Source organism: Peromyscus maniculatus, chromosome 6 (genome assembly GCF_049852395.1).
Source record: "Peromyscus maniculatus bairdii isolate BWxNUB_F1_BW_parent chromosome 6, HU_Pman_BW_mat_3.1, whole genome shotgun sequence".
NCBI lineage: Eukaryota > Metazoa > Chordata > Mammalia > Rodentia > Cricetidae > Peromyscus > Peromyscus maniculatus.
This window is the reverse complement of record NC_134857.1, coordinates 81891458-81917219: the sequence shown is the minus strand read 5'-3', so window position 1 is coordinate 81917219 and position 25762 is coordinate 81891458. Positions and strand designations below refer to the sequence as shown.

The 25762-nt window shown below is 47.8% G+C and overlaps 1 long non-coding RNA gene across 1 annotated transcript; it reads left to right on the top strand.

The window, feature by feature from the left end:
• The first annotated feature begins 12564 nt into the window (after window positions 1-12564).
• LOC143273937 (uncharacterized) lies at window positions 12565-18900 on the top strand. Its single transcript, XR_013052274.1, has 2 exons — window positions 12565-13005; window positions 17508-18900. It is a non-coding gene; the product is annotated as an uncharacterized LOC143273937 (long non-coding RNA).
• Window positions 18901-25762: the final 6862 nt, after the last annotated feature.

Genomic DNA, 25762 nt, shown 5'->3' with positions numbered 1-25762 from the left:
GGGCTCTCTCCATATGTCAGGAGATCTCATGTATGGGCTAATCTGACTATGACCTTTGTTAAGAATGGTGGCATGTTTGGGCACCTTGGTGATATGTAGAAGGCCAGAGAACCAACACCTAGATACTTCAGTTCAGTACAACTCTCCTTATTTTTAAGCCTATGCAGTAAAAGCTCAGCACTCTTCCTGGGCCATCAACCCTGTGTCCTGCCTGGGCACACTTTCCAAACCCACCATTATACCACCATTGAGTCAAGCAAGGTAAACCAGGCTAGCCTCAAATTCATGTGATCCACCCATCTCTGTGTCCAACATGCTGGGATTAAAGGTACATGCCACCACATTGCATCTTTGAAGTGACATCTTTCAGATGTGGCTTTTGGGATATGAAAACTCTGGATGACCTGAACATTCTTAAAGTGAATACAAACATTGGAACCTCTTGACTTACATGGGTTTTCAGGGTTTTCCACATCAAGAGTTGTGAATGATTTTCATAGGCTACCCCAGGCTGCTTACTGGGAGAGACTGAGAGCAAACATTAGTCCTTCTCCAAGCTGACATACAGTGCAGGCTGGACTGACGGCAGATACTATATTTTGGTGCAGATTTTGATTGTCTACTAGAATGAGAATCCAGATGTCTTCCTGGGTTGGAGTAGTCTCACCATGTCTATGTCTAAACCTTGCTTTGTTTCAAGGCACTGGGGATTGAACCCAGGGCCTTGCGCATGCCAGGTGAGTGCTGTACCACAGAGCCAGACTTGATACCCAGGCTGAAAATGTGGGGTAGGATTTGCTGGGAGTCAGTTCAGTTTTTGATTCTCCTTTGCCCAGCTGAGTGTGGCTAAACTGAGTGTTCCCGGGCTTGCTGGAGAGAGAGCACAGGAGGGAACTCATGAATTTTTAATTTGTAAATGACTGCTCTTAAGTGTGTGAAGCCAGATCATTCTCATAAGTAGGTTAAACATATCCCTCATCTATTATTTCATGGTGTTCAATTATTTAATAAATCCCTTTCTGCAACAGGGCAAAGGTGAACTTTATTATGCTCCCTCTGGATACTCATGAATTCTCCATGAGTGGCACCCACAGCAAAGAGCTCAGCTGTCACAGTCATCCTGCCCACTTCATTCTGTGGCCCTCCTTTGTTTTTTTAACTGCCTCACCTAAGCTGTCCTTTTTTCATCTCTACCAAATTTTTACTTGTAAATGGAGCAGGGATAATAATTGCCCTTTCACAGGCTCAGCAGCAGAAAGGAAGGCTCAATTGCTCTTCTATTAGTTTTACTTGACTAGAGGGAGAAATAAGAAGAGGACCCAGGTCTTCAGATGCCCCAGTCACCACAGAGGTTGTTACTTAGAAAAGACTGTCTGGGGTGGGAAGATGGGCAGTCTGGTTATTACCAGTTACTTACCGGTGTCCGCCAAAAGCCCCGGCAGCCCATGCTGGCAGAAACAGGGGTAGTTCAGTCACACAAAGAAAGGAACAGCAGTTGGCAGGGGCCAGTCCCTGAAAGTAAAGTGAACGGTATCCTGGCCCCTCCAGCCAGTCTCTGCACAGTGAAACACCCTGCCTGAGCATTTAACAGTGACTGTCGCCTAGCTCCAAGTCTGTGGAGCACAGGCAAGACATTTGGGTTCACGTCATTTGGCTCCCACTGGCTCGTGTGCACTGACCTGGTCTCTAAGAGACGTTTGCAATTAAGCCCCAGGAACCAGGTACAAACGACCCTCCCCACACATGTGCCCCTCTCTGTGCGTGTCCCTGCTCAGGAGCCTCTATTTAAATATTGATCAACAGGAGCCTTGTCACCATGGCCACCCAGCCAGGGCCTTTCTGCTCCAGTGAAATCGGAGCTCCCTCTGAAATGCAGGCTCATGTGTGTCTACAGTCTCCTGGTCCTTGGATGTAAGTCTCGGAGTTAGCTATTGTTGTTAGCTATTCCCTTACACATGCATGTGCACACACACACACACAGAGAGAGAGAGAGAGAGAGAGAGAGAGAGAGAGAGAGAGAGAGAGAGAGAGAGAGAGAGAGAGAGAGAGAGAAGAGAGAGTCACACACGCTCACAGAGAGAAACCTCACGGACACAAACATATCCTGGGGACATTTTAAATGTGTAGGTGACACAGGCTTGGTTTGGGTCAATTTACACATTCGTCAGGGAGGCTGCTGTCAGTCCCAGAGTCACACTATGTAGCACAGGTTGGTCACTAACTCACCAGGCTGTGCCTCAGCCTCCTGAGTGCTGGGATCATAGGCATGGGTCATGCATGATCACGCCCCACAGTCGGAACACCGACTTGCATTTAATACTTCCGACCAAATACTCTCTGCGGTCCCTCTCTGTCTGTGCCATGCCTTTGTCTCCAGCTAACTGAGAGGAAGAAAAGAACAAGGCAAGAAAAGAGAACCCATGCTCTGCGAATAGTCTACATGCATATACCTTCTCTTTTATGACCTCTGCCCAGACCGAAGGGCTTAGGGTTGGCACCCCATATGTACTGAGGCTCCTAATGGTTAAGAATTTCACCCAATCTTGCATTCAGAGTTGACTCTGGTCTCTCAGTCCTGAAGATTCCTCTCCAACGCCCAAATCTGGAAAAATCTGCTTGAGAAAGACAGCAATTTGTCAAACTCAAGGGGTTCCACGGACTTCAGCAAATGAAATGGGTCTGCATCCCTGAGTCACCTCGGTACTCAAAGCCTGACATTTCACTGCTGCAAGGCAAACTCATAAACTATTTTATGTGGTAGAAGGCAGATAAAGGCTAATCTGCTAAGGACCTAGGGAACAGACTGTTCTTAACTAACCTAATTGTCCCTTGATGTTAATGTCCCAGTAGCAGGAATAAAGAAGCAGTCCGCAAATTTCACCTACAGCCTTGGCTTTCCCCTGCGGTTAAGAATGATCTCCATTTGTCATTCAGCTTTCTGTGTTCTGCTTGCCTTCTCTGTAAACTGGATTCAACAAAATACTGGAGGTGCAAAGAAGCTACATATCCCAGAAAGCTCAAAGAAATACTACTTAGGGGTCCTGATGTGGGGGCTTGAGAAATACAAGCATGATATAGGTTATCATGAATAAATAACGGCTGAATGATGAATAATAAACACATGAATAAATAATAGTTACCACATTGTACTGTGCACTATAGGCCCTGAGCTGAGTGCTGCAGGCATCATACTGAGTGCTAAGCACTGTAATGAATACTACAGGCCCTGGGCTAAGTGCTGTAGGCCCTGAACTGAGTGCTGCAGGTTCTGGGTTAGGTACCATAGGCTCTATATTGAATGTTGCAGACATTGCACTGAGTGCTACAAGCATTGTGTTAAGTACTACATACCCCGCACTGAGCGCCTATAGTCATCATTTCATTTACTTATTTCAATCCTGTGAGACAGGTTGTTGTACTCATGATTTACAGATGGGAACAAGGTGCAGAGAAATTTTTTCTGTCACACATCTGGGAAAAGGTGGTGTTGAGTGAGATTCCAACTCTGATGGTCTCTTTCCAAAGACTCTGACTATTAAGTTTTACTGCCTTCCATAAATAAACCTAAAAAGGAGAAGGAAGGAGGGAGGGAGGGAGGGAAGGAAGGAGGAAGAGAGAGGAGGGAGGAGAGCTCATTATCTTATAATTAGCTTAATTACTAAGGACAAACAGTTGACCTACACACCTTGCCAGAAGATTTCATTCAAACCTACCCCTCATTGCATTGGCCCCTGGAAGAAAGCCTCATCAGTCCCCTGGGTACTACCTCTGTGCTTGGCATTTCCTAACAAATCTTCCCCTGCTTCCTCCAGCAGCATGGCGTCTGCATACTGGACCACCATTCTTCCAGATCTTTTAGTACGAGGGCCACCGCTCTCTCCCATCCCCTCAAACCCACATGCCCTACTTTCCTTCCATAGTCTTAGCAGTTTCTTCTCTTCCTCAGGCTTCCCCATCCCATGCATCAGAAGGAGTCCATCCCCCGACTAATTCCCATCTGCTCTTCGGTTTCTCCGCAGCACATTACCCAAAGATAGGCTCTGCCTACATTCTTACACTGTTAAGATTGTGTCCGCCTAAATCAGAACCTCAGTCTCTCCCCTCCACCCTCCCCATCGCCTCGCTCACTGTCCAGCGCTACTGCCCCAGAAATATTTACCCAGCTTCTCTTCAGGTGCTTGGATGGGAACTAGTATTATTGGCATGAAATAAATATTAGAAATTCAGATAATGACTTTGAAGTTTCCCCTATCAGAGCTAATAGGAGCAAAAAAAAAAAAAAAAAGACTCAGAGATTTATTTCAAATGGCCAAAGCATTTGGATTCAGTTGAGAGACTGAGCCAGAGTTTGAATTAAAACCAGCATAGACTCATTCCCACTTGCCTAATGGCCAGAGCGCTGGCTGGCTACAGCTCTGAGTACCAACAGAATGCTCATCAAATTGCTGCTAGCCTTGGGCCAAAACAGACCAAGTTGGCAGGTGTCATGAATAAAATGGATATTAGCACCAGGGCAGCTGGGTCTGAATTCTACCTAGCCTGGCCATCCTCGGGAGCTTTTTTTCTGGTTTTGTTTTGTTTCATTTTATTTCTTTTATGTCATGAATCTCTTTAACAACTGGCAGAGCCTATGGACAATATCTTAGTATAAAGTTTTTAAGGTATAAATAAAATATATAAGATTATAGAGGGAAAATTTTATTAAAATACTGTTGAAACAATGTCAAAATGTCTCTGAATATTTAGAACTGGTGCTGACATAATCCTTCTGCTTCATGAGTGCATTAAGCAATGCAGTCTAGAGGCAGGTTTCCTAAGTACCAAAATATTGACATAGTGATGAGGATGGGGAATAACTCCGGGTATTATTAGCTGGAATGTGACAGGAAGTGATCGGCAGTGTTTACCATAGCCAGAGATGCCAGTACTGCTGCTACTAGAGTGGCTTGTGGCTTACGTTTGGATCGAAGGAAGCACCAACTTTCTGCTCAAGTCTAGCTGTTAGAGGTTAGTGTGTGTGGGGTGGGGGAGGTCGCTCCTACTTCATTCCAAATGCTATGCAAACAGCTGCTAATATCTCCAGAACAGAACTTGAGACAAACCAGCCGTCTATATATTTCAGTGTTCTTGTTTGAAACACGGTGCTGGGCAGTCGTTGATAGTATTTTCCCCAGCAGTGGGGTAGTTATGCTCCTCAGACATTCTGTAGCACCTTCCTGTCACCCACTTCTTGGTCATGACCAGAGTCACTTTTCTGTGTTGACCAATAGGAAGTCATCACCCTCCCCCCACCCACCATGGTGCTGTAGGGGAAAACCCAAGGCATTCCTGGACGCCCGGGAAGCGCTCTATCACCAAAGTCTGCCACCAGCCTGGTAAAGGAAGCTACCTTCTAAAAGGGAATTATATTTCTTATTTATGTATTTATTTAATTATGCATTTATGTATGTATGTATTTATTTGTGTGTGTGTGTGTGTGTGTGTGTGTGTGTGTGTGTGTGTGTGTACATGGAAAGGGCACACTTGTCACCGTGCAAGGCATGTGGCATTCAGAGGACAACTTGGGGGGGGGGGGGTCAGTCCTCTCCTTCCACCATGTAGGTCTCAGGGATCAAACTCAGGTCACCAGGCTTGGCAGCAAGTAGCGGTCCCCACTGAGCCACCTCACTGGCCCAGGAGTCATCTTCTGCAGCCAAGGGTTGCTACTTTTGCGATGGTCCTCATTGACCGGGAATTTCACCTTGAGAGAAACACAGACGTCTTTGAAATGAAAAGACTAAATTTGAGGAAACCGCTACAGAAAGCTAAGTGCTGGCTAAGAACTGGGGAGCCACCACCCTAAGTTCTAGTGAGACATCTCTCTAATTGAAAGTTCGGGAGTTTAGACACTTGCTGGCTCAGGAGAAAAATCTGAGTGAGGACATAAAAATACACACTTGGGACAATCTCCCACAGATTGTCCCCATGATACTTTTAAGCAGTAATTCTCAGCCTTCCTAATGCTATGGTCATAACCCACAGGTTGAGGACCGTGCTTTATCCGGGCACTGGTGGCACACACCTTTAATCCCAGCACTTGGGGAAGCAGAGGCAGGCTGATCTCTATGAGTTCTAGAACAGGCTCCAAAGCTACACAGAGAAACCCTGTCTCAGAAAAAAAAAAAAAAGAAGCCAAAATTAAATAAATGAATAGATAAAAGTTAAAAGAGAGAGAAAAAAATCCTGCTTTAAAGAGACTATGTTGTTTGCCAAACAAAATCCTATTGGGTATGTGGCTGTGGGCTTCCAGGAGCTTTCCCTAAAGCATCGCTATGCATGTGTCTGTGTCTGCATGGCTTTCCACGGTCAACTCTCCAGCCACTGTCCTCCTTAGGACAGTATCTTACTGTCTCCGGGAGACACAGAGCTGGTTTCCAAGCACCCCAGAGGAAGGACTTTCTTCTGGGCTGAGGCCTCCAGCTCTGCCCTTAGTCACAACCTGTGCAGTCTCTCCAAGCTCTGTAGTGGAGGGCTCCTCAGACTTCCTGTATTCCAGAATCACTTGGGGGAAACCATCAAAACACAGACTGCTGGACCCACCCAGCCAGCGGGATTCTGGTTTGATGGGCCAGGGCATAGGCCTGGACATCCCATGTTAACAAGCTGCTGTGTTTACTGGGATAACAGGAGTCAGTCAGTCAGTCGCTTCACAGGATGCTTGAGCAGATTAGGAAACAAAGATGGGAAGACAATATAGTCAAGGTGTGAAGTCCCTAACAGAGATTTGATAGCTGCCCTCGGGGTGTGTTGTTGTGAGCAGGAAGAAATGACGCCCTGACAGTCTGGAAGCAATGGAAGAGCGGTGGAGAGGAAGGAAGCAGAGCATGCTCCCAGAGCGGAAAAACGGATGGCTCAGTGGTTAATAGCACTGGCTGCTCTTCCAGAGGACCCGAGTTCAATTCCCAGCACCCACACAGCATCTCCAAACAATGGATAGCTCTAGCTCCAGGGGATCTGATGCCCTCTTCTGACCTCTGTGGACACCAGGCATGCACTCGGTACACAGACAAGAATGCAGGCAACATCCACACACACAAAATAAAAAATTAAAACAACAACAGTAATAAACTAGTGTGTGATGGCCGAGTGTACCAAACACATGGCTGGCTCAGAAAGCCTCCAGGAACATTGCACTTGCCTGAAGTGGATGTGAATGACAGGCACACACGCAGAGGCTGCATAAGAAGGGCCTGTGTGTGACACCCGAGGGGTTCGGTGCTGTTTTGAAAGAGATGGGAAACCACCGGAGATTTTAAAGTGGGTCAGTAACGGGCAGTAAGGACATGGGGAGAAGGAGGGCTCTAGGCTGATGCCCAAGCTTATGCGGATATGAAAACATGCAACCCACAGAAGTGTCTCAGAACCACAAGCCATTGGGAAAGATGATGAGTTACAATATAAATCTGCTATACCTGGGGTCTCTATGACCTATCCACAAAGGGACAGCAAGGGGTAGTTAGATAGATGACTCTAATGAACTGGGGAAATCTGGCAGCATAAATCTAGCAGACCTTAGCACAGAGGTTTATGTAACATAAATTCTACTCACAGGACTGCGTGAAGCATCTCAGGGAGGGTGGGATGTGAGGGAAGCCCTAAGATAGAATTCTGGAGAACAACATTTAAGAACAATCTCCAGTGGAGCTGCAGTGGGCCCGGCCTCTGCTTCCTCTTCCCACAGCATCTACACACAAGCCAATTCCGGGGCCCGGGGTCGTCAGGCCCAGCCTTGGCCAATGAAAGCAACAGCTACCTATCCAGCCCAGCGCTTGACTGACAGGAGCCGTGTGAGCAAGCAACGCCAGCAGGCCGCCGGGTGGTGCCAGCGAATGTCCTGACTGGTAAGGCTAGGGGGTGAACACCATGCCAGTACTGCCCTCCTCTTTCCTCAACTGTCTCCAGAGAAGGAAGTGGAGGAAGAGTTTCTTCTCCAAGCAGTTGCTTTCATGAGTGAGATGGTTGGATTTGCCATAGCTCAGAAATCTTCCACGGAGAGGAAGATGCTGACCCGTGAGTCATCATCAAAATAAATGCAGTCCACCATTCTCTTCCTTCAGATAAACAAGACACCAGCGTGGATCTTATTTCATACTGCCAGACCTACCATCTGGGGCTCAGCCAACCCTCCACAGGCAGGCAGGGACCTGCACCAGCAGCCCTGAGCCCTCACCTTTCCGGCCCACAGGCTTCTGAATAATCTGGCCCACCGGGGAACAGCTCAAAGCTCAAAGGCATGGCCCAGAGGAGGCTGGGATGATGGAGGACAGAAACATAAAGAGAGCCTGCACATCTCCGTGTGGAGCAGGACAATAGAGGAACAGTGTGGGGGTTAGTCCACAGGGATGGAGGAAAGTCACATCAGAGACCATCTCAGGGTCTCCCCGTTGGAAAACAGCCTGGAGATTCAATGTTTGCAAAGATCCGACCTGCAGGTAAATTAGAAGGCAATTTCTATTTCCCTTCTCTCCTCCAGGAAAAGATGACTTTTTAGCACGTGTTCATACTGAGGATCTTGTCTTATCCATCCAGAAAACACTTTGTAAAAGGCCAGGCACCTATTTCAGGGCCTTGATTACCTTCAGAGGGTTTTCTCAGGAAGAAGAAACGCTAGGGCTTACCACGTGGGAGAAAAAGTCCCGTCCTGTTTTCACTGAGGTCAGGGCTGGAGGTTCAGAAAGGCGACTCCTGGGGCACGGACAGGCTTGTCCCAGGCCTGGCAAGCCCAGGAAATGTTCAATCAGATGGAATGGAAACACAGTGTACGGATGGAAATCTCATCTCGTGGCAGATCTTTATGACGACTGGAGGGGACGGCCAAGAAGCAGGGAGCGTATCTAAGGCTGCCTGACCGCTGACACAGAACACAACAGAGCAAAAAGGTGCATGCAGCACTGGGAAACACCTGGGCCTGCCTGCAGCCATGGAATCCAGGGTCCTAAGCACCTGGGGCTGGAACATGCTATTCTCACTGGCTGAGTCTGGGAACTTTCTAGATGAATTTGTCCCTGTTTTAATTATCACTTGGAATGTCGAGGCTTTAACTTTAAACCTAAAGAAACGACTTCTCGAGGCCGTGTTCCATGAAAAGGAGAGAAGTGGGTCAGAGGCAGTCTCTGGCCCCTGCTGGCTGGAGAGGGAGGGGGTGGTGCGGGAACTCAAGCCAACACTTGGCTCTTCCGCTCTTGTGGTTTAGGCTCCTAAAGTTATCTGGGTGGGTGTGGTCATCCACCTGCCAGTCAACAGCATGATTAGAAGCCCAGGGCCATGAGAAAGGAGGACTTCCTTTCTTTCTTTTTGAGATTTTTGTTTTTGTTTGTTTGTTTGTTTGTTTTTGAGGCAAGGTCTCACTATGTGTGTTGCCCTGGCCGAGAACTTGATATATAGACCAGGCTGGCCTTGAATTCGCAGAGATTCCCCTGCCTCTGCCCCCTAAGTGCTGGGTTTAAAGACGTGCACCACCACAGGAGCCAGGCGGCCTTCCTTATGGCGGCTTCTACCACCTCTCCGAGTGGGACAGAGCAACTCTCCCTGGGAACGGACAGGCGCTGGTTCAGTTCTTACAGTTTGGATGAGATGAGAGTCATCACCACTGAGGTTGGAAACCTTCTGTAACTTATTTGCTGCTGTAAGACATTTTCCCACAGAAAATCTACACAGGGACTTTCGGGAGAAAAATCTAGCCTCCCAGGCGACTCAAGTGGTGGGCAGGCCTAGCGCCCTTGAGAGCTTGGCATCTCCTGCCACTTCCCAGGTCTCCTCCAGGACAGCCCCTGGGCCTCCTCACGCCTCCAAGCTCAGTTGAATACACGGAGTTGACCAATACCACTAAGTATGTGCTCTGTCCCCCCTCCCTCCCACACACATAGGCTTGATAAAAGAAGCTCGCTCAGAGGAGACCAGGATGGCCAATAACTCGGCCAGTACTTGCCCTGGTGCCTGAGGAGGCCTCTAGGCCAAGGCTGAAGTGATTGTCTAGGTAAACCAGTAGCTCCAATCCCAGAACTGGGCTACTGGATGATCTCCTGAACCTTCATTATATAAACCTCAAACCAACAAGAGCTTGGTTGAGTCCTGCTTGTGGACGCGCTCTCGCATTCACTGTCAGCAAGCAGAAATAATGCCAGCACTGTCCAATTATACCACTGGTCTAAATTAATCTGCTGCAGAATGAATGCATCCTTAGTCCCCACACCAAAAACAAATTAATGTGTTCTGCTTTGGGAAAGAGAGAGGCCTGCCCTGTTTCTAAGCATATTGTATCAACAACCCACTTAAGGTTCCACACTCAACACTTCAGAATGACTAAAAGTCAAGGTCACGAATGTCACCAAGGAACCTGTAATTAACATCCAAGCATAGCATTAGACTCTCTAAATTGCCTCACTTTGCTTAAAATGGGGAGAGAGGAGGGGGACTTTTTTCTTATTTTTAGGAGGGATTTAACATTTTAGTTTAATTTAATAGTTTTAGGAGAGAAATAAACTTTTCTGGGTTCATAGCTTTTTCTTTTATAAAGAGATAAAGATATATGTAAAATAAACCCTGATTAAACATCACAGCCACCTTCTAGGTGGTTTGGAGACAGGAGCAGCATCACAACCACAGAGTAACTAAAGAAATGCAATTTTCATACAAGCACACACACACACACACACACACACACACGCACGCACGCACGCACGCACGCATGCACGCACACAGGCACACATGCATGCATGCATGCACACACATGCACACATACACACACACACACATGCAAACACACACAATAAAGAAAAGGTGGTTCAGGTGAGGAGAGAGATTTTCTCCCCATCTTAAAGCAGACAGTCTGCAGGAACACAGTGAGCCCCACACGTTCAGCTCCCGACCCTTTGGCTGGGGTCTCGGAAAACAATCACAAAGCGGTTAGTTAACGGCTCTCAGCTCCGCTGTTCCTTCCATTCATGCTGCACTTTAAGGGGAACATCAGAACCTTTGGGTGCGGCCACCACTGAAGCCTGCCTGGCCTATGTCCTGCATGCATTTGCCATATGAGTCTCCCTAAGTCTTCAAAGGTCTCTGTTGTGGCTTTTGTGACATCAAGGAGGGTTAGGTTATTCCTGCAAAGCCAGAGACAGCAAGCGGAAGATCAGAGCCGAGGGCTTGTCCCGGGTACGAGGGAGGCAGTATGGTGAACTTGCTGGATTTCAGCTTTGTGGATGAGAGAATTGCTAAGAGACTCAGAAGTCCAAGGCCACCTGTACTTGCAGGGAGTCTCAGGAGATTGGTGCTGGCTGGAATCACAGGCAGGGGCATTTTCTGGGATTCCTTGGAGATTTACATGTGCACAGAAGGACAGGAACCATGAAAAAGCTAGGTTTCTCTATCAGAAAGAACTGGGCTCTAAGAAGTCCCTAGCCCTGAGTAAAGCACACCATTACTCTCTGGCTTTCCCGTAAGAAACCAGACAGCCAGGATCTTTCATACACCAGACTGTTGTATGCTTTGTTCAGACCGCTGCAGATAATGAGTAGCCTGCATCTGGTGGCCCTGAGCCCTGGCCTTCTTGCTATAGGATTCTGAGCAATTCAGCAAATCACAAGTGTGTGTGTGTGTGTGTGTGTGTGTGTGTGTGTGTGTACACATACATATGAGTTGAAAATGATTCATATGCATATTCTAGTTTGCCTTCTGTTGCTGGGATAAACACCACAACCAAAGCAACTTGGGAAGGAGAGGGTTTATTTTAACTTACTGTTTATCGTCCATAGCGCCCAGAAGCCAAGGCGCTCAGGGCCAGAACCTGAAGCGGAAACCCAGCAGAAGACGGCTGCTGACAGGCTCACTCCCTTAGCCTGGCTTCCCTCCGATAGCTTTCTTACACAGTTCAGGCCCATCTGCCTAAAGATGGTGCCACCCACGGCGGGCGCTGGGCCCTCCCATATCCATTAGCAATCAAGAAAATGCCCCCACAGGCATGCCCGCAATCGGCCATCATTACAGTGAGAGCAGTTCTGATAGACTGATGACAGGTAGAAGGGAGGCGTTAGGATACTGCAAACACATGCAGTCCAGTGGAATATGATGACCACCTAAATGTATTAGCATATAGTAGCCAGCAGCTTCCTGGTACATTCGACACCTTTCCCCTTCCCTGTAGGCACCGACAGACCAGAAAGCAGCCTGAAGCCATCCAGGGATGGAGAGAGTGGGGGTGATGTAGGGCCTTCTTACAGGAGAGGTGTTGGTCACCGAACTAACATATCTGTATCGCTCTCAGCCCTACACACTCGCCTTTTTGGTCAGAATGTCTCTCCTCGACTTTACACTATTATACGACATTATTTCTTGAGAGACATGAATAAGCTGTCTACTCACCCTAGGGAAGGGAACTGATAACAGACTAAAGTAAGGACACTATCCAAGTACAACTTGGTGAGCTAATGAGTTTTAGTGGGGTTCTTTACAGGAATGCGGATGAGGGGTTACTTACAGGAGTATGGGGGAGGGGTTACTTACAGGACTCCAAGACAGCTGCATCGCCAAAGCCCACGCCAGCATGGGTGACGACTCACGAGATCTGGGAACCTGGAGCACACTGCACAGCCTGCGGGCAGCTCAGCAGGTTGGAGATGTGCTTTCTGAGCCACTCTCTTGTCTGTTCTTTCTTTTTCTTTTTCTTTTTTTCTTTTCTGGCAGCGTGGTTGGAAGTCTTCTTCTAGCCAGCCCAGCTGAGAGTGTCCGAGAGTATCTCTCGACAGTCCCTACAACTTACATGTGTTTGGGGAAGGAGGGACCCAGTGTATCTGGTCAGTTTCAGGACTTCCTAAAGTTATGAAGTTGTTCATTCCCTGACCTTGGGGAGCTTTCCCTGCAGGATGAAATGTTTCACTTCCCCTTAGGACATCCCACATCTTAACAAACTTCCCTTGGAGGCAGACGGTTCCATCTCAGAGAAAACTGCCACCCAACATCCACGTTCCTACGGTGAGTCAGGGGCTTGGCCTAGTTCATCCTCTGGGACAGGGTTCTTTCCATTGGGTGGAATGCATCACTCGGTTGGTGCTGTGCAGTTTCTGGGGACCTTTATCAGTACAGGTCTCTGTCCAGTGCATGGAGCTATCAGAACCTTCGAGCACAGGGTCGAGGAGGTTGACTACGTGCAGAGGCATCTCTTCAGAACTCCAGCCAGCCAGCCATACAAAACACCCTGTGCAGGTCGCCCCATGCCGTTCCACACAGTCCTTCCTAGGGACAACTGATATCATTTTCAATCTTACATCTGAACGCAGACCATATGGAAAATTCTGGCGTGGCGTGGAGCTGGAGGAAGCATTACGGCAATCGTCACTGCCCTTGCTTCTCCAGGCCCCTCGAGTGAGCAGCACAACTGTATTTGGTGTCTTCCTTCCCTGTACTTTCTTCAGCTTGTGCATTAGATTGTTAATATCAGGGCTCTCAATGCCTGGGCATTTACACCTCTGTCCCTGATCATATTTGGCGTACACCTCAGTCCAGTGGAAGCACGGTGTATCCTCCCGGGCCTCTGCCCCATAGTGGTGCACCTGTGGCCTTACAATTCCTATGCTTGCTTTTGTCCAACACTCCAGCCCCAGCCTGAGGCCAGTGCTGTCACAGCTCATCTCCATGCCCTGTATCCCTCGGAAGCCTCAGTTCACGTGCCTGAGCACTGGGCTTCCCAATGCCGTAGGTGCAAGGCTCTACCACACACAGGGATGTCTGTTCCCTGAGCGCCAGCCACCATTCAGCGTGGGCAGGAAGTGTGACGTCCAGAAGCAGGGATGGTTGTGCCGCAGTCCCACAGTTCCGTGGTGACATCGCCCAGGGAACATCCAGGCCACTGTCTAACACCCCCACTGGCTGCTTCTTCCTGAAGCTTTTCTTGGGTAACACGGCCACTGCTGTATGAATTTTTTACGTGCTAGGCAAGTGTTCTCCCACCACGCAACAGCCCCAGCCCAAGAGTCTAGAACATTTCAATGGGAAAATGGCAACAGATCCCAAATCTTGGGAATTCCTGGCCCCTTTCTCCTCATTTCCCAGTATCTCCAGCCCCTTCCCAGCAGTCTTCAAGCATGTGAACCAGTCTAATGAGCCGTTGTTTTTACTAAAGTGTGAAGGCCTTCTGGAGTGAAAACCGCATTTAGCAGAGCTTAAAGTTCTCACTACACAACATGTTTAGATCACTAAACAGCACGTTCTAAGTGCTTCCTGGTTTTACCCCTTTATAACTCAGCTTTTCTGTTCCTTAAGTTGTTTTTTTTTTCCTTTTAACGCAGTACCCATAAATGAGTGTCAAAGCCTTTGTCCCCTGAAAGAAAGACAACCTTCTCTTTCCAGACTTCAGTTCTAGCCTCGAGCTTGGATGGGGTTTTCCTCTTGGCACTGGGGTCTCTGATGCAGCAGTAATCTATGAGGGAATATAGCTGGAACCTAGTCTATCCTGAAATTCTAGCCTTGAAAGCCTTCGTGGTGCATTGAGAATCTCAAGTCGACAACCAGGAAGGAGCTGTGAGGGTCCCTTCTGAGCAGGAAGGTGAAGAGGAGGGCTCCAAGCTGGTACATCTACAGGAGAGCAGCAGACATGGATCTCTATGCATGCCTTCACAGTGGTACACAACAGCTGTTCCTCCAGGGACAGAGAGTCTCCATGTCACCTTGGACAGGAGGCTGCTGTCTCCAGGTCTCACCTGCTCAAGGTCCCATCACCTTGCTGGGCAGCTTGTGGCCAGTGGCTGTTAGAGTTGGTTCACAGATGCCTGGCCTCCCTCACCTAGACTCTAGGCAACTCTAGAATAAAGTCCCTGCGGAAACCACACCTTGGCCAAGCGTCCTTGTCTCCAGTATCCACTGCTGTACATCTCACTGATTCTCACAAGCTCTTCCCAACACCTGTGGGAATCTCCTGCTAATCTCCACCTCAGAGCCGGCTTCCCAGGCGGCAGTAGGCTCTCCCACGGGTATCTGGGAAATGCAGAAGGTCTGCCCCATTTCAGAATCGACAGCTGATTCATGAGGACCATGATGTCCAGGCCCCGACCACGTGACAACCGGGGAAGGAAGGCTTCTGCGGCATGATTACCACCCCCAGCATATCCTGACCCCACCTTTTCCTGTCCGATTGGGGATCCGTGGCTCTTAGTTAACAAAGTATCACTCTTGCAGACAGGAGTTTGGAGAGCTTTTCTCGCCACAGAACCGTCCCAAGCAAAGAGGTGGAAAGCAAAGAGAGAGGAGCGCTGGTGGGTGGGTGGGGACGACTGAGCAGTTACAGGGAGCAATGGGGAAGAGGAAATGAAATGCATCCAGAGGGAGAGGGGGAGTCTCCCTCGGTGTACGCGCAGTGAGCTTTGAACTCAAACAGGGGGTGGGATCTTCCCTGGGTGGCAATAAGAAGCCTTGTCTAAGAAGCCCTTCTCAAAGCTGGGCACATATATTCCATGAGAAAGACGACCTCGTGCCTGAGAAAAGGCCATTCTCCTAGCCACACCAGCTAAAGGTTCCCATGTGTTCCCCCAAAAGGAGAAGCATTTCAACCTAAGGCAGCATGGCAAGACTTTACGGTAGGGTACCTGCTTGGATGTTAAGGGCTGCCATGGTTCTCCCTCACAGGGAAGAGCAGATTCGGTAGAACCTTTTGCTCTTCCGGAACACTGCCATAAATGGCCTCTCTTCATGTCTTTATGCAGGGGCACCTTGACAGGGTTTGACCTTTCTGCTGCTCTTCCAATAAAGGTCCCACAGCAGGCCAGGGTGGGCACGTGACTCTCATGAAGGGCACTGCTCCAGCATGATTGATGTATGCTGGGCTGTGGCCTTTTCCGGCTCAAGTCATCCAGGAACAAGGTGGGACAGGCAGCCCTGGAGAGACAAACCTGAACAGGAAATCGTCAGTCAGCAGCTGCCCGGGGGAGAGACTGAGCTACCAGTTCCAGACACCACAGAGAAAATGCACCTGACTGCTCTCTTCCACAGAGGGAGGTGACCGAACTTCACCAGAGCACGTGTGGTGACCGCCAAAATGAGTGGTGGCGGGCGGGTTATAGAAGACGACCAGAATCCTCGATGTTGCTCGACTAGTCACAAGTGTCCTCTTTGTTTGTCCCCCAATCCTATCCCCCAACTATAAATTTGAAAATGAGCATCAGGTGTGGATAGAGAGCCCCCAAGTTCTCACTAAATACCAGGACAGCGGAGGGGGTAGTCCAGAATATGTTTTTAGTGTGTTCGTGTTTGTTGACACAGTGTCTCGTGTAAACTCGGCAGGCCTTGAACTCAATATGTAGATGAGGATGGACTTGAACTTCTGGTCTTTTCCTCCATCTCCAGGGTGCATACATTGTCATGTCTAGTTTTATGTTGTGCTGGGGATGGAACCTGGGGCTTTATGCGCAATAGGCTGCACTCTATTAACTGAATTGTATCTCCAGCCCATAATGGGTTTCTTTCTTCCTCCCTTCCTCCCTCCCTCCCTCCCTCCCTCTCCCCCTTCTCTCTGCCCCCTCCTCTTTCCTCCACTATTTCATATGGCAACCTTGAATCACCCCCTAGCCATGGCAGGAACATTCCTTCTCTGATGGAGATGAGTGGTCCCGTGAGAATGAGGATGCCCCTCTCTGTTCTCCCACTGCTGTGGCCACATTCACAAGCATGTGGTGCAGAAGATAAACACACTCCTTTCCCACAGGGTAGGAAGGAGGAGCAGCCGAGAAGCGCACAAGGCTAAGGGGAACACAGAAAGGGGAATGTCCCCCACCTCTCCATCCCAACCCAGTCCTGTGCAGGAGATGCGATCTCAGCGCACCGGAGCCTGTGAGAAAGGGCCTTAGGAGAAACAGAACCCCACCCAGGTCCCAGACTGCACACACACCAGAAAGGTCCAGGGCTGCAAAAATGGGGAGCAAGTCTGATGGTGAAGGGCCAGTGTATGGAAGCAGAAGGCTGGCAGAATTTCCAGATCTGTGCAGAGTGATTACCGCTGACAACCAAAACTCCACCCCAGAAGATGCAGCCCGAAGCCAACGTCTCACCACAATAGCCAAATGTTGAGGAAAAACACAATCCAAAATGATTCAGATCGTGGAACAAAAGACCACAAGCTTGGGCTTAAAAGACACTCTTTTATCTTTTTAGAGTGGGCGTTTGCTGCACTGCCCAGGCTGGTCTCCAACTCCTGACTCAAATGGCCCTCCGCCACTGAGGTGCTAGCGTTATGGGTGGATGCCGCTGTGCCAGGCTACAGCTTATCTTGTTTTGGGGATCTATAGGTCAAACATCCAAAAACAGGTTTACCAGCAAGAGGCTGTGTGCTGGTGGAGCTGGCTTCTGCTGGAGGCTCTCAGGAGAATCCGTTTGGCTTCTAGGGATGCCCCACATTCCTCACCTCAGGAACCCCCTCTTCCATATTCAAAACCAGCAATGCAATATTCCTCTGCCCCTTACAGCGTCACATCCCTTTCTACCCACAGCCAAGGAACTCGCTCCGATTTGGAAATGTTGGTGGCATGCTGGCAAGACGGCTCTGTGGGTAAAGGTGCTTGCCATGGAGCCTGACAACCCGACTCCAGTCCCTGGGATCCACGCGGTGCAAGGAGAGAACTGACTCCCACAAACTGTCCTCTGACCTCCACATATGTGCTGTGGCCCACATGGGTGCCCACGTGTACACACACACACACACACACACACACACACACACACACACACACACACACACACACGGAGAGAGAGAAAATGTGTGTAAAGAAATAAAATGTAACTTAAAACCAAACCAGCACATAAACAACCCTAATTGCATCTGCAACCTCAATTCAAGACAGTTGAGTAGGTAAAGTGCTTGCTTTGAAAGCCTGATGACCTGAGTGTGAGCCTCTGCACCTACATAAAGGAGGAAGGGAAGAACCAAGGCCACGGAGGGTTCTCTGCCCTCTGCGTGTGGGCATGTGCCCCCACAGCCCCAGTAGAAAGAAATACGGTATTTCAAAGATGTAGGTGTTTGTGAGGGACACTTTGTTTTGTCTTCATCCCTCGGTGTGCATGTGACCATCATGTCTCAACTCACACAAGCCAACCCGGGAATGCAAAGGAGCTACAGATTCTGAAATTTATGATAAAGACTTTAAAGCTTTTATACAATATTCCAAGGGAGAATATTTTGAAATGAGTAGAAAGGCAGACTGTCTCAACAGAGAAATGGAAACTATAAAGAAGATCCAAAAGTGAATTTTGTAACCAAAAATAGAACTGAAATCATACAACCCCCTGAATAGACCAATAAAAGTTGCCCATGTAGCTGGGCAGTGGTGGCACACGCCTTTAATCCCAGCACTTGGGAGGCAGAGGCAGGCAGATCTCTGTGAGTTCAAGGCCAGCCTGGTCTCCAAAGTGAGTTCCAGGAAAGGCGCAAAGCTACACAGAGAAACCCTGTCTCCAAAAACCAAAGAAAAAAAAAGTTGTTCATGTAAATAAGAGAGAGGAAAGGGTGGAGAAAGAGATCCTGAGGGGTCAGAGGGATGGTACCAGTATCTCTAACATGTCACTGGGGTCTCAGGAAAGGAAGGAAGCGGGTAAGAGACTAAATGATACCTGAACAGTAGTGACTGAAAGTGTCTCAAATTTGACAAAAGATATGAAGCCACAGATTCTAAAAACTCAATGACTCCAAACAGTATAAACCCAAAAACCCATTTCCAGATGCACCATAGATTACTCAAAACCATTATCACGAAAACTTTTTAAAACATCCAAAAGGAAGGCTTCTTATGTGTGGGAGAATAGTTCAAATGGTGAGGATTTCTTAACAGAAATCATGAATATGCAAATAGAGACAAGTTGTATTTTTATCTCCCATCAAACTGAAAGGGGAAAAAAAAAGCCCAGAATGTTACTGATGTGTTAGGATGTGAGAAAGCCAATGGAAAAAGAAGTCAGTCAACATTGGTAAAGGGCAACTGAGCACCGGCTACCAAAACCTCTGTATAAACCCCTTTCTACCAGCTTCACATCTAGAAGTTTATCCCACAGAGGTGTCTGTAGGTGTCCCCTAAGATGTTTATTGTGGCGTCATGTGCAACGACAAATAAGCACACTAATTAGTAAGACGCTCTGATAGATGCACGTGAAGCAATTCTGAAGTGGATTATAGAGCCCCACACTGGAGTGCAATGTATTTTTTAGAACAATTACCCTGGAGCCACGTCTGTTGGCATGGGAAAGAAGCTATGATATATTGTGAAATAGCAGAATAAAATTTGCCAAACAGTACATACATAAATCAGGACTTGTAATTGTGCCTGTGTGCCTATAATTGCTGAAGAAAAGAGCTGAAATCAAACCCAATGTGGCACCAGCCGTTGCCTCTGGGAAGCAAGCAGGAGAGCAGAATGTGGACTCTTTATGAGACCCCTGTATGGGTTTTAGGAAGACTATCCTCCTGCAGTGCTCTGATCTTAGAAATACCCAGTCTCCACTGCTCTCTGGAAACTTAGTCCTTACCCACTTCTCTTATGGAAATCCAGTCTTTAGTCATCATCTCCCATTAAGGACGTTATTTAGTGCAGCAGAGCAAATCACATCAAAATTTACCAGCTCAAAACATCCACCATTGTTGTCTCATGGATCCTTTAAGAACTGAGGACCCTTGGATGATGTGGCTAGGTCCTATAGTTACAGTCTCTCCTGAGGTATGGGTAAAAATATCATTTGGGACTGTAACCATCTGAAGGCTTGCCCAGGATGAGAGGGTCTGTCTGGTCCAAAGCGCCACTATGACTGTTGTCAAAGCTTCTCATTGACCTTAATTCCTCACCACATGGGCCTCTCGATAGAATGCTTGTAGGCCAGCTTCCTTCCCCTAGCGGCGACTGTTGAGAGTCAATAGTCAATCCACAACCAAGACAGACCCACAATGACATTTATATCCTCATCTTTGAAATGGTACACCATGACTTCTTTCTGGGGTGTGTGGGAAGGGAAGGCTTCATGCGTGTGTGAACATGTGGGTGGGGTGGAAGTATGTGTGTGTGCCAGAAATCAATGTTGTTTGTGTTCTTCAATTGTACTCCACCTTCATTTTTGAGATAGGGTCTCTCACTGAACCTGGAGCTCACCAATTCACTTAGACCGGCTACCCACTGAGCTTTAGGATCTGCGGGGGTCTGTCTCAACAGTGGGGTTACAAACACATCGCTTGTGCCTGGGTTTTCACATGGATGCTGGGGATCTGAACTCAGGTCCACATGCTTGGTAACAAACACGTTACCCACTGAACCATCTCCCCAGCATCTACAGAGACGTCTGTTATGGTCTGCTGGTCACATAAACTGGCTGTGGTGTTTGAAGAGAATACTGGAAGACAGGGAGCATTGTCCTCAGCTTGAGGACACCAAGGGTAGAATTTTCGCTCACTCTTTCTCTTCCTTTTTAAGTTCACAGACCTAAGAACCTATGAAGTATAGATCTGTTCTCATATCATCACAGGTTAAGGAATTCAAGGGGTGAGCAGTGAGGAGGCCTCCGATCTCCCATCCTAAGGAAACCTTAGGAGCTCACTAGCAACACCAATAAGTAGAGGCCCCCCATCTTTTCCTGTCAGCAGGGAACTCTAGTTCACCCAGGGTATAACGAGTCCAGGAAATCCGGGGAAACTCCAAGTGTAAGCCACTGATGGGTCAGAAGCACCAGGCACTCCAGAGACAATCCTTCCACATGGACCTGTCTTTCACGTCTGCCCTACCGCCCAGCACCACTCAGGACATCTATTTCCTCTTTTGTGCGGACATTACCTTCAACCACAGACAAAGAAGTGGAAGTACTTGCCAGTTCAGGATCAACGGGAGAGTCAGTTAAGATTGTTGATTGCTGAGAAAATATTAGAGGGTGAGCAATAAGTCTGAAGATTAAAGGATCCCAGATCTTCATATAGCTGAGAATTTTCCTGACATTTGCAAAGACCTGTTTACAAAAGATTTGCGTTTCCTACCCTGGAGAATGACTGAGTGGCTTTGCACTGTCTTGCTTAGGTTCAGCCAAACATTTCGCTAAGTCTTTCATAACAAGCTGGGAGAAATAATAGTGAGGCTGACTCCTCACAGGTGAAGCCATCCGTAACCAAAGAGTGCTGATTAATTGTCAGCTTTAAAGAAGTTACACACCTCGGGCCTTTGAATTTGGCCCCGCCTCATCCAACATTGTTTAATGAACTAAATGGACAAGGACAAAGACAATGTGTCCACTTTCCTCCTGCAAATGAGTGGGAAGTGGCATAAGGTCCTGCCAGAGCCCAAACTAGGAGAGACACGCAGCCACACTGATGGATTAATTGAGGAATACCCTAAAGGACCCACAAAACCCACAGAGTCAGCTGTTTGCCAAGTCGGCCATCAAGGTCATGAAAAAAGTATTCTGCCTTGTGAAAAATACACAGAGATTGCATCTGATGAACAATGCCCTGCCTGTGAAGCATGGATTCCTGCTGTGATCGGGAGGTTCCTCCATGCTCATCTGTACTGCTTAGCTCTGACGTTATCCTGTGCTCTGCTAATAACAACACTCTTTGGATCAGTCTGGTCATTATATCCAAAAAGAAAGGAGAAGAAATGATTTTGAGTTCTCTTTACGAACATATTCAAGCATGACTTAATAGGAGAAATATTTGCGAGGAACTCTGCTGGAATCTGGAAACACAGAGATGTTTGGGTCACAGAACCCAAGGGTTGGGATTAGGATCTGGGGGAGACAGGGAGCTGATTATTCGTACCCTTCCCAGATTCAGAATCCTCCCCAATCACTGTGACTGGATTAGGATGTGGGGCCTTTGGGAGGCAACTTTGATGAGGGCTCTGCCTGATCTCTAAGGCAGAGTGAGGTCTTCCACACTGAATGCTGCCACTAGGATCTCAGATTTCTCAGCCTCCAGAGCCATGAGGAGTGACAATTAGCTGTTCACCAGTTCCTCTCCCAAGGTATTTTCTTATAGCAGCATGACTAGATTAGCATGGGGATGTGAAAAGGGGGTCTGCAGACTGTCTCACCTCCAAGAGTCTTACTTAGCCTTGCTGTTCATCCACCCTCCTCTACTCATTCCAGAAAGAATGCTGGGAATTCTGTGAGAGGATTTTGTCCATGTCGTTAAGGCTCCAGATAAGTTGACTTTAAGAAAGGTCATAGACCTGTCCTAATCGCCTGGACTCTTTTTTGAGAGTTTCCTCTGGCTGGTAAAGAAGAAGCATGGGGTTCAGAGCAGGAGGACCATGTACCATTGCTGCCTTGACGTCAGAAGGAGTCACGTGGTAAATGGTGTGGCTCCTCTTAGAGCTGAGAGTACCAGAAACTCCAAACTATCTGACAGCCTGTAAGGAAACGGAGACCTCAACTCTACAACCACAAGGAAATGAATCTTGCCAATAACAAAATAAGCTTGGGAGGAGGCTGCTGAGCCCCATGCAGAAACTGCAGCTCCAGCATGGTAAAGTTTTAAGCAAGCCCAGAAGCCGTACCTATTGGCACTAATTAGTCACCCTTGGTATACCCCTTTAATAAAATGGTTGCTTATAGTGCATCCAAAGTCACACTGCTCACAGAAGAATCCGGATTCTAACATATCTGTTCACTTCCCATAGCACCAAATCTCAGTCTTTTCCACTTCCTTTGCTGTTAAGCCGGAAAGTCCTTAGAAGTTCAGGCAAGCCAGCTCTTCTAGAACGCTCCCCTGTTCTGCAGACACACTGCATGTAGGGCTGCAGATAGTTGTTGGATCTACGGAGTGCTTGCTGTGCCTGTTGCATTAGATTGCATTGAATCTTCAAAGCAGCCCCGACAGGTAAATACAGGTAAATAAATTACACACACACACACACACACACACACACACACACACACACACACACACACATCCATTCTGAGATGAAAAAGCCACAAAGGCCCTGAAAGTATAAGCACTGTGTCTGCGGTTCCGCAGCTAAGTGGCAGAGCCGAGATGAGGACACAGGCAATCTGGAGCCCGAGCCCACGCTCTTCCCACTCTGCCTCTGAGACTCTTCTGGGTTCCCAGTACCAGAAGGGGTCCTCTGCATACATTTTCTCAACTCTTCACAACATTCCTATAAAAGATTTGTGTCCTCAGTTTTACATCCAAGAAACTGGAGTGTCAGAGGGATTAAATAAACTTGCCCACGATCTTAGTTAGAATGTAAAGGTCGGGTTTCCACCGGATGGATGGAGCTGTCTTTCCATGCCCTAACCAGGTTCCTATTGTCCTCCCAGGATCCGGCTGAGAACTAGAGTCTAGGTCTTCATTCTGGGCAAAGGGTAAAGGGGAGAGGGACAGAGGAAGATGATGCCTGCCAGCTGCTGCTTCAAACCAAACACACCCACATTTACAGAGGCCCTGGAGCTGGTTGCTTAGCAACAACATCTCTTTACCTCCCCAGTCCGCTGCATCCATCCTGACCCACCACCACACATCCACCGAGCTGAGTCTGCGAGGCCCTTCGGAGCCCTCTCACTTTGAGGCTGCATGTGTGCAGCTTAGCCTGGTTCACTGGGAAAATGCTTACAGCTTGCAACTTGTAGGAAGCCCAGGGAGCATAGTGTTTTGTGCCATCCCTGACCCTGGGACAAGGCATAAATAGAGCTCTCCTCCCTGCTCAGCCCGCCCTTCAGCAGCCGCAGGATAGCTAACGCTTTGGGGAGGAAGGGTTTCATTTCAAGCTTTTTCTCGTGTCCCTAAGGTTTAAAAACAGAGCTTTGTGTTTCTCATACCCAGGTACTTTAAATAGTCCTTTGAAATAAAAGCTTGATTGGGATAGAGAGCAGGCTGTCTGCATTCTCTTTTTGTCTTCCATGTTTGGAGTTAGAGCCTCTAAAATGAAACTTATCTTCACTTCGATCAACCTGAGCACCCTCGGGGCTCCTCTTGTCTTAGCGTCCAGCGAGACAGGACAAGCAGATGACACAATTTTCCGAGCTCTTTAAGCATGAACACAAAGGCCATTCCAAAGCTTCCATCTTCACCAAGAGTGGGAAGCCACACGGAGTCGGGGCTGTGTTACCACCTTCAAGGGTGCCAGGTCCTTTTGCTCTCCTTGCCTCTTCCTCCATTAAAAACAGAGACACAAATATAAAAAGTTGTGTCTTGTCACTGTACTGCTAATGACAAAAACTATGCATTCGTTGTATTAAGTGGTGTTCCTTTCCCCCTTAATTCTACAAGAAAGTAAAATGCTTTTCCAGCCTCCCGAGAGGATTGCAGGTCTGTGCCACAGTGCCACAGTGCCACTGTGCCACAGTGCCTAGGATGCCAGGAGATGAGTGACCCTGATGAGAGCAGGTCGGCATACAGGAAGTGCCCCTGAGACACTGGTTCTCAGCCCCATGCATGGAGCAGAGGGAGGAAAGATCCGAGTTGTGGCATCTGCCTTCATAGGACCAAAAATCTAGCTGGAGGTGAAAACAAGTTTGATGGCCGCAATCACCGAAGCATGGAAAGTCAAGTTTGGTGGCCTCTAGGACAGTCACCAGAACTTTTGTCTTACTTAGTTGTATTCTCTCTAAATAACCGATACATTTCCCCCCAAATGTGTTCTTCATTTTTTTTTAACACTTCCCTTGAAAGTCATCTAAATCTTCTGATTTACAAAATTCCAAATACAAGCTGAAGATGTCTTTAACAAAAGCAACTGGAGAGTTAGCCGAAGAGAGTGGGCCTCCATCAGAGAACTGAACAGCATCTTTTGAAATCATAGATTACAGGGAAACTGAATCGGAGAGGGGACAAGTGATATCGGTCCATGCGGAGACAGATTGTAGGATTATAGAAAAGCCAATGGAGATTTCTGGATTAGGCTTTGGTGAATGTCTCTCCCAGATGGGCAATGCAGAGATAATGAATGCAGCCAGTGTCATGCTAAGTGGACAGGAAAAGGCAGAAACCATGGTTATTTTACTCTACACTGGAGTCTTGTCTCACGAGCGACATTCTATTTGTATTAAGTAAATACTTGTAGAACCAAGTAGATGCAGTTGGATAAGCCCAAGGACAAACTGTCTTTATTGTTCTGATGCCCAGAACAAATACCTGAACTAAAGCTGATGCCATATTGTATTAGTTATTTTTATCAGTTGCTGTGGTCATATACCCAACAAGAAGTAACTTAAGGAATGGTGGGCTTATTTGGGTTCAGAGTTTGAAGGCACAGTCATCTCAGTGGGGAGGGCATGGCAGTGGGAGCTTGCGGCAGCTGGTCACATTGCATACCCAGTCAGGAAGCACAGACAGATGAATGCTGGTGCTGTTTGATTTCTCCTTTTGGGGTACCCAGGACCCACACTGTGAAATGGTGCTGCTTGTAATCAGACATTTCTCTCCCACCTGCCTATTCCCACTTCCCAAATAATTGACTCAGAGGCTTAATATTACTTATAAATGCTCAGGCCTATTACTATCTAACTCTTACTTTTAAATTAACCCATTTATGCTTTGGCACATGGCAGTACCTTTATTAGCATGGCATGTTCATCTCCTGCTCCCTCTACATCTGGCTATCGACTCCAGATTCCACCTTTCTCTTTCCCATCATCCTTCGTTAGGTCACCCTGCCTATATTTTCTACCTGGCTACTGGCCAATTAGTGTTTTATTAAACCAATTTGAGTGACAAATCTTTACAGTATGCAAGAGGATTATTCCACAGCATTCCCCCTTTTTGTCTAATTAAAAAGGAAGG